Raw genomic sequence first — 12,400 nt, 5'->3', positions numbered from 1 at the left:
TTTGCATTGCTTTCAGCGAGATGCATGTGGATCTCCTTAGTTGGATCAGAGCAGGACAGCAGGGATGGGAGGATGACTGGTCAGTGTAGGCTTGGGCGCAAGCAGCAGTCCTCGGAACCTGGGCCAAGGGAATGACTCCTTGCAGCCTCAGAATTCCGATCCCATCCTCGTCGCCGGTTGTTAAGTCGCGAGTGCAGTGTCTATACGATTTCAGCTCTTCGTGTAATCAGCTCTGGGTAGTGATTCAGCATGCTAGCAAGGATATGCTAGGAGTCAAGTCTAACAAGAACAATCTCCTTTATTGCAGTAGGAACTTGACTGACTGGAGGGAAAGGGCGAGCTCCTTTTATACTCTCAGGAACAGGAGTTGGGGAAAGGATAAATTTAGATTTTGGCGGGACCCAGTCAGAGTAAGGATCCAAATTGTGCCAACAAGTTAACCAATAGCAACTGTCACCACACCCGTTTGGATCACCCTGGAGCGGGAAAGGTAGTTACAGAACTAGCAGTGAAACCCATGTATGCATATTAAACCAATATATAACATAGATATTAAAGTTTTGATAAGCCCCATAGCATAAAGATCAGACTTACAAAGTGAAGTATTTAAATGCATCAGTGAATTGTTCTGGTAATAAGGAGAAGTTTATGTTACAGCACAGGTAATCTACCAATCAGCAGTGAGAACATTATGTGTATCATACAGAACAATTTCTTCCAGTTACAAAAATCTAGATTTATGCATCCTCTAAGCCAAAATGTGATGTCATTTACCTTGGGCCAGTTTGTCTCTGATAACTTATACTGTTCTTTTAAAACGACTATTTTCCTTCCGCTTCTTTATTCTGAATAATAGTGGAAATTCTTGTCCATTTTTAAGTGTTCATTCTTTGCCCTAAATAAAACAATTAAAAATGAGAAGAAACAGGGCTGTTAAAATTTCAGTTGCGAAACATAGTTTCTGTACGGTTGGTGAAAATGACCCAACTTTTTAGTCTCAAAGGGGACAGGGCCAACTCCTGCTGTTTGAAGTTTGTGTTTTTACACCCACCCACCCATTCATTCATTCATTCATTCATACAACCAGGCTGGATTAGTATGCTCCAAAAGAAGGGGAGAACTAAGAATGGATTTAGTCTGCATGAATGTAGTTGGCATATTAAGAGGCCCTTCTTAAGATGTGCCCCATTGACTAGGAAGTTGAAATTTCAGCGGGAAACCCTGTGACATGTACAGAGACAATAGCCTTTGAGGAATGCTTAAAAATCGTGGGAATAAAGTCTTGTTTCCCACTGAATGCAATCTAGCTCACTTCATTATTATTATTTTTTAAGAACCATGGAGAATTGATGTTTAATCTACAGGTTCAAACAAACTGTGTATGTAGAAAAAGTCTTTGGCATTGTAATTTGTAATAGTAGAGTCTGGGTTTGTGCTTTCATTCTTTTCACCAGCTAATTCTTTGTAGAGTTAAAATGACTCTCTGGAAATCAGTTGATGTGGAGTTTTCACATATTGCCACTCTTAACAAGACTGTACTGAAGGGATCCTACTCTCAACCCAGCTCCAGTAGGTGGAGGTTTTCCATTCTAGTTTAAAAGTTGTGTGGAAGCTCCTTCCATTTAAAGTAGTCCGATCTTAAGTAATTTCGTTTCACAGGCATAATGGGGATGAGAATGGGCTTCCCTTTGGTATGTTCGGCTTTGGTCTGATAAGAGTTTTTTTTTTATAGCACTTGAGTACTACGATGCTGGATAACATATTTACAGGTCCAAATTATGCCTCCCATCTCTATTGCATTGTGGGGGGCACCTTTTAAAGCAGGCATTTCGGGGGCCTAATCTGGCCCGCTGATCGGTTTAATCTGGCCCCTATGGCAGTTTATTTCCTGAGGTAAAATCCTAAAAAAAACCCAACAACCTCAATTCTAAAAAAACCCTCAAGATCTCTGGGGTAAAATAATAAAGAGGTCAACAACTTCAATCCTAAAAAAAGGTCAGTAACTTTAGTCGGCCCTCACGGCCCTTCACTTCATCAAATCTGGCCCTCTTTGAAAAAAGTTTGGACACCACTGTTTTAAAGCAATGTGTTGGATCCATCGTTAATCATACTTGGAGTAGATCCATTGAAATTAATGGATATGACTCCTGGTAGATAGAAGTCATGCATCTGAGCCAGGTAACCACTAACAGTAGATCTCCTGAAGATTTCATTGATCAGGCAGGGATATAAGAGATCAAGCAACCCCTAAGATATCATGGACCCGAGTTGGAAATTAATACAAAAACCTTGACCCTGGCAACCTGAGTCAAGCTATTGAGTACAGTGGTACCTCGAGTTACATACGCTTCAGGTTACAAACTCCGCTAACCCAGAAATAACGCTTCAGGTTAAGAACTTTGCTTCAGGATAAAGAACAGAAATCGTGCTCCGGCGGTGCAGCGGCAGCAGGAGGCCCCATTAGCTAAAGTGGTGCTTCAGGTTAAGAAAAGTTTCAGGTTAAGAACGGACCTCCGGAATGAATAAAGTACGTAACCAGAGGTATCACTGTACTGTTATGGAGTAGCTATTGGTTCTCTCACCCCTAATATGTTATGGGAATTTTATTCTAGATTGCTTATATGGGAAAAATACAGAGTGTGGGCAGTTTCAGCCACAGCAGATTTCAGTGGGTTCTTACCTCTTTTGTTTCTCTCATGCCCACATTTCTGCCCCCCGTCACTCAGCTTTTTGCCTCCTAGCACCCAACAAGGAATTTCCTGGTTTGCCCAAGGAAATGAAGTTAGCTTTTCCACCACACACTTCTGGGTTTTTGGCATGGTAGTATTTAAATCCTAGTGAGATCATCCTTGCTTTGCTTGGTTCTCTGCCTTCTGCTACCATCCCTTTGGTTTTGTAGTTTCCCTTCTTCGTGCACAGAAATGACGGTGTGGTCTTTAAAAGGAAGGCAGAGGGTGGGGTCTGTCTCTTTCAAAGGATATTTAGAGGGCACGTCATTGCTAATGTTCCACTGGAAAAGAAATGAGTGCCCCATGGAGTTCTGGAAATGCGATATGGTAGCTTGGTTGCCTCTCTCCTGCTTGTGATAACTGCTTCATCTGGAGTTGTACTAATGTGGTGTCTCTCCCTGGTCGCTGTCCGTCATGTGCCTTTATGAGCGTATACCGGCAAGGCTACATAGAATCAGTCTGCTGGTGATCTCATAAATTCCTCAAGTCTGTAGCAGGATCATCAGCCCTTTGGCACACTAACCTACCTAAGCCAGAGGATAGTGTGCCAAAAGCAAAGCAACGGAGCAGACATCTCCTATCAGCACTTGGTAGCCCAGGTGAAAGCATAGTGTTTTAGATATTACAACACTGTTTCTCTTGTGCCACAACCTTTGGGCATATTCTGATAGAGACCCGGGATTTCTGAGTACATTCAGAAGTGCGTGAGGATCAGGGCTGAATGTGCTGGGGTGTGTGTGTTGTGTGTGTGTGTGAGAGAGAGAGAGAGAGAGAGGGGGAAAAAACCAGTGTGAGAAAACAAGCAACAAAAATGAAATCCAACTCCACCCTGAAATCTGTTTTGGGTTTTGTAAAGCTTGTTCACAGGCCTTTTAAATGAATAACAATCCTGTAGGCAAACAAACAAGCCAAGAGCCCAACCTTCACCCGGACTAGCACCACTTAGCATGTGTTGTTAATTAATGGACATTGTTAAGAACGAAGATCCTTGGTGAGCATTCATATGGTCTGCTGGAAGGGACAGCCATAAAATTCCAAGGGAGGAATTCAACAATGCACTCTTCCGCTCTTCCCATCAGGGCAAACATTTCTGCTTGCCAGGTGGAATGAAGCCCCTTTCCTCTTGCCATGTGCTTTTCTGGGGGTTCTCCTCACCCTCCAGAGGCAATCTGAGCGAGTTAGCACAGGGGGCAAATGGGGAGGAGAGGAGGGGAAGCCCCATTGCACTAACAGAACCCCTTGTATTGACATCCACCAGCATGCTGGCTTAGTTAAATCTGGCCCTGAGTGTTTGCACACGTAACGTCCTCATTCTTGCAGGGTGGTGGCACTTTTTTGTGTGGGCTCCATGTGACAAGCTGCTTCTATATAGTGCTTCTCTTGTGCTGCTGTGGCAAGGTCAACCTTCCCAGTGTGGCTTCTCTTTTGGGGAGCAGAGAAGGAGGGATATTCCACAGGAATGGCTTGGCACAGGCGCATCCATGAAATTGCATTTCCAAGTGTGGTAAGCTCCATATTTGAAAGAGACCAAAGCAGTCTTGCATGGTTTCTCCATCCCATGTGATGGAATAAATGTGCTGCTACAAGGATTGCCACATTTTGAAGCAAGTGAAGTAATGCCATCTAATGTAAATGAATCTCTTAATATCAGGATCATGGGTTCGAGCCCCGCATTGGGCAAAAGATTCCTGCATTGCAGGGGGTTGGGCTAGATGACCCCGGTGGTACCTTCCAAGTCAAAAATGCTGTGATTCTGTGAGGTGACCGTCTGTAATATTAAGTCTGGAGTCTTACAGGATCTGCAGCAGCAGGGTCTTGTCACCAGTTCCTTCTGCAGTAAAGATACAGAATATCTGAAACCAGAATATCTGTTTGTTTCCTAACTGATCCCCATCTTTTTGCTGCAAAGAGAGTATAAATTAGAGTAAGAGAAAAGGGTTGACATGCTTTCGCAGGATCATTCATGAAGCCTCAATCATCCCTGGACTGCATCAAAGTCTTGAAGAGTGAAAGAAACATCTGGAACCTAATAAACCTATTGGATATATGCCCGCCACACCTTTAAAATTAGACTGGCATTGCCTGGTTCATCTTGGAAATGAATCTGAGTTGTCGTGCCAAAAGAGAAAATGCAACTGGCATGATTTTCCCGCCTAAAGCAAAAGACCTTAATAATCTTTTAAAAAAGGTTGGGGGGGAGCATTATGGTTGAGAGTGCATTTTTTAAAACTTCTATTGTTTGGGGTTGATAAACTCCACCACTGCATGTTCAGATCCTCCCGCTTTGTAATGTATAGTGAAACAAAGGCAGGCAGCTCACTGGAAGAGTGAATTGAGAGACTTGCTTTTCTCCTGCCCAGGCCAACATTTTTCCACACTCTGCTGCTTCCAGACAACTTGGCAGGGCTAGTGGGCTCAGTGACTGGCAGCCTCTGCCCTGGAGATGCACAGGAATGAAGTGGCCAGGCATTCAAAACTCAGCACCTTCTCATGGCTCCTGCCAAGGCTGGGAAGCCATCACTCTTTATTTGTGTTAAAAACACATCATCCAGTTTTTTGGGTGGGGGTGGTGGGGGTGGAATATCTTACTGCCAAATAAAGCACACTGGTGGAATTATTGTTGGCCAAAGTGTTCTGCAAAGAGATCTCTCCGATCTCCCCTCACGAAACGCTTTGAGAACGGTTTGTACTTGATATGAACGTTTGGCCTCCTGTGATAATGGTTGTGCTTTGCCTGAGGGCTACAAGAGTACTGGCTTCTTAGGTTTGTACTTTGCAAGTGTCTCATAGCTCTAAGTAAAGGCGCATCAGCAAAGCAGTTTATGGATGATCTTGGTGCAGCTCCTGCAGGCAATTTTAGCTCAGCATTTGCATGATCAAAATGCCATCCTGCAATAACGTTGAGATTTAGGGCACTGCTCAAACAAGGTGTTTGTTTTTGTGCTGTCCGTAAATACTGTCTTCATTAAAATGCCGTCCCAATCCGCCAATTCAATCTGGATTTACCATTTCCATGGAAAATCCACTTAAGTAAAATTAAAAATGTGGAACTGGGAAATCTGGCTGAAAGGGAGGGGGCGGGAAATTGAGGGGTATTTTGATGTGTGCGATATTGTGAAAAACTTTCATGTTTGAATAGCACTAAATTCACAGCAAACTGATGTGGAAGTGAGCTTAATCTCAGTACTGTTGTGGCAAACCACTTTCTAGAAGCTGCTTCATTTTCTTTAAATATATATAAAAAAATCATCAGGTTGGAAGCCCACCCAAAAACCCTCTTCTATAATAACCACCCTGTTCAATATTTCTGTGACTAAGGCAGCTCTAGGAACAATCCTCAACTCCCACAAATGGCAGCTGAAGGGGGTTATAGGATCCTACGGACTTCCTCTCTGTCGACAGAAGGGGAGGTAGGTTAGGTTAAGACAGTGTTTTTCAACCTTTTTTGGGCAAAGGCACACTTGTTTCATGAAAAAAATCACGAGGCACACCACCATTAGAAAATGTTAAAAAATGTTAAAAACTGTTAAAAAATTTAACTCTGTGCCTATATTGACTATATATAAAGTAATTTTTCAATTTTCCCCACGGCACACCAGGCAACATCTCGCGGCACACTAGTGTGCCGCGGAACAGTGGTTGAAAAACACTGGGTTAAGAGACAGTGACTGGCCTAAGGTCGCCCAGGATTTGAACCCTGATCTCCAAGGCCAGTGCTCTTAAGCGGCTACCATGATGCTTGCATGAGTTTTTTAAGCTGTCAGAGAGCACCGGAACAGAACAATCATCTGCATCCTTTAAGCAAACAGACAAAAATCAAAAGAATCTAAAGCCATAATGTTTCTATCTGTGGCAGGATCTGCACAGCTCTGGTTCTCACAGAATCTCCTGCTTTCCACAGACGGATTTGTGACACACAATGCTTCAGTAGTTTTCCTCCTTGACAGTACAATACAATAGGCACTTTATTCCAGGGATGGGGGATGAGGGAAGCGGAAGATTAAAAAAGAACTGACACAGAACTGCCTGCCAGCTTCCCGACTAGAGATGTCCATTGTCAGCCTCCACAACACAGCATGTGCTTCTCTCTGTTGATTCCCTGTCCCTGCTTTATGACTTGGGGCGTTTTCGCCGCCCCCTTCTGTGTCAAGTCCACGCAGGTTACTAGCTCACAAGGTTTAATAGGTGGGAGGAACTGGTGGGAGGAACTCTTTTTAACTTATTAAAGCTTCCTTGCTGGCTCACCAAGAGGTTGTTCTTATTTGCCATGTTGAGAATCGGACCTCAGTTCTTCAAGTTCATTAGGGGATACTATGCCACTCATTCTCTCTATGCCTAGCCTACCTCACAGGGTGGTTGTGAGGATGAAATGAGGAGAGAAAACTACATACACCACTCTGAGGAACTTGGGCAGTGTGTGTGTGTTTAGAAAACAACAACAACTGGGTTTTGTGTGGCTGGAATGTCACCATTTTACAAGGCAAAGAGTCGTATCTGCTGCTATCGTCACTGGCCCCTAGCAGGTTACTCATGAAAGGACTGCGGCCCTCAGAAGACTGCCAATTCCTTTGGACTTAAAGCCATGCATATGGAGAAAGAGAGGCAAACAGTATTGGAGAAAGACCATTCTTTCTGCCTTTAAATTTTTATTATTGTTAATAATCTTGGGAAATTACAGTCACTTGCTTAAGCTTCGGCTTGAGAGGCTTACGTCATTCTTTTTTTCTTTTTCTTTTTCTTTTTTGAGCTCTTACTGCTCCTCCCTCCTTTTTCCTGTTACTGTCTAAACATGAGTGAGAGAATTGGATGACCTGTTTAGGGTAGTTTAGAAACGGCTCCTAATAGAAATGAGCAGGCATTTCTCCTTTACCCGAAGGTGATAGTTTCCTTGGTAGCTGTAATAATAAACTCTCTGTGTACGTAGGTGGCAGTAGTTGGGGGGGCGGGGACGGAGAAAGGAAAGTTAATCATTGTGGTATATGATAGCTCAATGTACACAAGTGTACGTGCCTGGGAGCATTTCCCCCGCCTCCTGCTATGACGAAAAGATTCTGGGGAAAGAATGGATGCTTAAGTTGTTTTCTGATGAATAATTGTTGTCTGGGGGGAGATGCGGACGAAGGGTGCTAGTTTTTTGGGTTTTTTTGTGGCCAGTTTTGTTAGCCTTTAAAGAAACCATTGTACACAATCTCATGGTGCTGCATTAGTTATCATCTCTCTGTTTGCTCCAAGGCTACGCACCCACCCACCTACCACTGTCTTGCAATGGACGTCATTCGCCCTGTTTACTTTATGAGGCCGGATGGAATACTCCCTGCGTTCCCACCCCTGCCTCTGGCTGGCCTCTTTCCCTTTGGCATTTTAAAGCTGTCACTTCATATCCCTCTTGAATGTTTCTTTCATCTCCTTGCCCTGATTTTTTTATTTTAATGAGTAATTTAAAAAAAATTGCAGACTCCTGTTTTTATATAGCTACTTTTGTGGCCTAACAACCCACATCATGGTGTCACTTCGTGGAGGAGTATGCTGAGATTAGCATGAAGGTTGGAAGAGAGCTGCAGCTCAGTGGTTAGAGCATCTGCTTTGTGGTTCCCGGTTCAATCCTTGGCTGCTGCCGGTCAGTGTCAACAGCACTGATCTAGATTGAACAATGCCCTGAATCAGTAAGGCATCTTCCTATATTGTATATTGTAGCAACCTAAACATTAAAAGGATGGGAGCCCCACACAGAATGATGCAAAATAACTGGCCATGTGAGTACTGATCTGTGCTACCAGTTCCGAGGAAATGGAGGGAAAGTGGCTTTTTTCAATAACAGTCACTCTTGGATTTAACTTGCTTGCTTGCCACAGGTATCCAGGAATTCCATGCAGGTGAGCGAGCAGGCAGGATCCCCCATCCCTGCCTAGTTGTCTTAGTTTCTGTGCGAGCTGCAGGTAAAGTCTTTCTTTATTCACAGCTAGTGAGAAGCTGCAGCAAGGTGGCAGAGAGGGAGGGAGGGAGCACTCTTTCCCACCTCCATTGGTCTACTTTATAGCCTGTTAAAGGACTAGCATCCTGCATTTCCGTTCTGGCTGCAGAGGAGGGAGCTCCCTCCCCCACTCCATGTCCAACACAGAACTGTACAACACAGATGAGTCGCCTCCTAGCAAGCTAATAACAACATTTGCAGTCCAGTAACTTGTGGGCTTACTTTAAAAAAACTGTTGTAACTTTCTTTATTTACCCCATTATTTGGCAGGATAAAAGGCCCCTGGAGCTGTGTACAAATATAAGTACAGACAGTTCCTGCCCTCAGGTTTATAATCTAAAATGTATGACAGGCAAGGAAAAAGCAGTGGGGAGGGAGGAGGAAAAAGGTAAGCTCAGGTTCCATTATACCGGTATTTTTTTTTGCATTCATCTTGAGCATCTTTAACATTTCATGTGAACAGTGGCTCCCAGCTTGTGGTGCCTGGTAAACCAGTCCAGCAAACTGAGGCCATTTTAGCTCACTGGCCAAGTCCTGGTCAAAGGAAAAGAGGGAAGACTTATTGATTCCTGTTTATTGGCATTCATGGTTCTTTTTTCCTGGCACCCAAAATTATTACTGACATTTTGTCTCTCTTATTCCCCCCCCCCCATTTGTTCTAATTAAAAGCTGGAAACCTGAATGGTTCTGCTTGACTACTCAAACTAAATGTTTGCTTCCTGTTCAGCAAGCTGTAAATCAGGGACCTGGCATGTTAGGTTTTGGATAAACCAAAGGTACCATATATTCTGGCGTATAAGACTACTTTTTAATCCACGAAAATCTTCTCAAAAGTCAGGGGTCGTTTTATACGCCGGGTGAAGAATCTGCAGTCGAGTATACTGTACCTCAAACTCTATATTTTAACTGGGAAAGTTGGGGGTCGTCTTATACGCCCAGTCGTCTTATACGCCGGAATATACGGTAGTTAGGCTTGGTGCTTTAACTGGCTGTAGCACCTCCCCATAAAATGCAGGCAGGAGAAAGTGGTGTGCTATATATACATCTGGCCAAAGGTAGAATTTAGAAAAAGAGAAAGATTTCAACAGTTGGGGAAGCTTCCAAGTGACAATTATCATAGATCTATGCTTAGGGTGTGGATTTGGTTGCTACACGGGAGTAAATAGATGCCCCTGGGGAAGCAGTTGCCTTCCAAATGTTGTTGGACTGAAATTCCCATCTGTTCTAGCCAGCATGGCAGATTGTCAGGGGTCACTCATCTGTGATATCTATTTTTTTTTTAATACATTATACAATTCCATTTACACATAATCTGTGATATCTAGCTCTCCTAGAGAAACAGACTTGCCAGGGTCTGCTCTCCAGAGTCTTGATCATACCTGATACCTTCTATGCAATTGGGTGTTCCTTTATCACATAATTAATCGTGGCTCATCGCTTCCTAGTCCGTCAATCTTTTTGGAAAGACAGATTTGGCTAAATACATTTTTATCTGCTTATACAGTCCTGTTTAACTCACATGATAGATAGCATCTATATTTGGTCATATGTGTTTGTCTCAAAGCTGGATGTGATCTTTGTTAATTTGTGTCGATTCATTCTTCTGTATTCATTTTGCCTTGTATCCTGTTGATAAACACAATAACAAAGAATTAGGATTCTTTTGGCTGGCAAGCTTCAATTGACCATATTGATTGAGCTTTTTTGAGTAGTCCAAGGGGGCCAGTTTTCATTTGTTGAGAGAACGTATTTTAATCAGTAGTAGTATGAGTGTAAAGATAAACCAACTTAGTTGTTCTATACTATCTTTGGTTCTGGTTCCTGCAATAGTGCATAAAGCATTTAATCTTGAACATAACCTCTTACCCTTCTCAAGAAGACACCTGTGTTGATATTTTGGTAATATGCAAATTTATTTAAATGTAGCTATGTTGTCAGCGAAAAGTCTGATTAAAATCTCTCTTAATTGGCTGACAGCCCTACTTAAAACGTATTTTGTTGCTTGTGTTGCTCTCTCAAGCTTTCTCTCCCTGGCCCATCAAATCAGCATAATTTCACCTTCAAATAAGAATACTTATTAATTAAAGGCAACAGAAATGCAGGTTGTTGTTTTTTTAAAAAAATAAATAAATCTATCTTTGAGGCTCATACAGTCATTCCAAATTGACTTTATTCATTTTCAGCATGGTAATCAACCATGTAGTACCTTATTTTAAGATACATTAAACTTTTAAAAAAATTACTTCGCAAATCCACCCCCTGCCCTTTTTTGAACGAGTAAATAATACCATATTTTTCCGTGTATAAGACGCCCCCAAGTATAAGGTGCCCCCTATTTTGGGGGACTCCAAATTAAGAAAACACCCCCTCAGCACTACCCGTGTATAAGACGACTCCCCCAATTTCAAACCTAATTTTTTTGGTTAAGAAACCCAGTCTTATACACAGAAAAATATGGTAAATCCTTCTAGTACTGTTAGAAACTGATTTGTGTTTGAGGCAGGGAGGGACTGGAGCTTCATCCTCTGCTGTCAAAGTTTGGCTTTTTTCAAAAAGTAAAACTGCTTTCTCCTTCATATAAAGTGTCTGCTGTTAAAAGGACTTTCCAGAAGCCACCAAACATCAGCTTGTTTAGGATGGGCTGTAACCATTCATTGCTATGTCTGTGTGTTTTTTGCACTACATATACATTTTCCTCAGAGAGAAGAGAACTCTTGCAATTCATCAACAGCTATCTGGCTCCTCTGGAGTACAGGACTGGGCAGTCTAATGGCTGCCAGTGTGCTTTGCTTAGGACCACGTGAGCCAAGAAGTAAAGCGTTCTGGGCCTTTGTGAAGGCGTCCAAGAATGACAGCCTATACAGCTTGTCTGTTTCTCACTGATTGCCTAGTTTGGCTGACAGCTTCAGTACCGAATGTGCCAGACAGCCATGTATACAGAAAGAAAGAGAGCGAGAGACAGGCAAAGCATGTTTTGTCTGTGAATGGAAACGGCATATTTTTAAAAAGAGGTATGGATTGGCTCATGTTATGAAGTTGCAGAGCCATATGCAGAGCCGGGGTGCTGCTCTGTAATGGTGGATGCGGAGTTAGGCCCAGTGCTCGCATTACTCTGGTGGGATGGGAACCTTCAGCAGTGCACAGCTCCTTCCTGAGAAGCCAGAGATCACCTGGTCCAAAGCTCCTCCCCATGGCAGGGTGAACCCATGCTCCTGAAACATGAGGCTGGCATGGAGAAGCCACATTGCCGCCCTTTCTGTAGGATCTAGGGTGTCTCTTAATCCTATGGTGGCTCAGGAAGCAGTGGGGTTGCAGGGCTATCAAGATAATGTCACCTTGCTCTATAGGCCAAGGGAGCCGGCGTTTGTCTGCAGACAGCTTCCGGGTCATGTGGCCAGCATAACTAAGCCGCTTCTCGCGAACCAGAGCACCGTACGAAACGCCGTTTACCTTCCTGCTAGAGTGGTACTTATTTATCTACCTGCACTTTGATGTGCTTTTGAACTGCTAGGTGGGCAGGGCCTGGGACTGAACAATGGGAACTCGCCCCGTTGCTGGGATTCGAACCGCCGACCTTCTGATCGGCAAGCCCTAGGCTCAGTGGTTTAGACCACAGCGCCACCCGCGTCCCATACTTCTCATACTTGAGTTTAAAGGCAGAAAATCTCATTGTTCCCTAGGAAAATTTTCACAAAAGAGG

General features: G+C 43.3%; 1 protein-coding gene across 1 annotated transcript in view; it reads left to right on the top strand.

Moving 5' to 3' along the window:
• Positions 1–12,400, top strand: part of NEDD9 (neural precursor cell expressed, developmentally down-regulated 9) — a 58,508-nt gene that overhangs the window by 11,295 nt on the left and 34,813 nt on the right. The gene's annotated exons all lie outside the window — the stretch shown is intronic.

The sequence above is a fragment of the Lacerta agilis genome, chromosome 7, assembly GCF_009819535.1.
Source record: "Lacerta agilis isolate rLacAgi1 chromosome 7, rLacAgi1.pri, whole genome shotgun sequence".
In the NCBI taxonomy this organism is placed as follows: domain Eukaryota; kingdom Metazoa; phylum Chordata; class Lepidosauria; order Squamata; family Lacertidae; genus Lacerta; species Lacerta agilis.
Note: the sequence above shows the minus strand (reverse complement) of the source record. Positions and strands in the feature narration are given on the sequence as shown.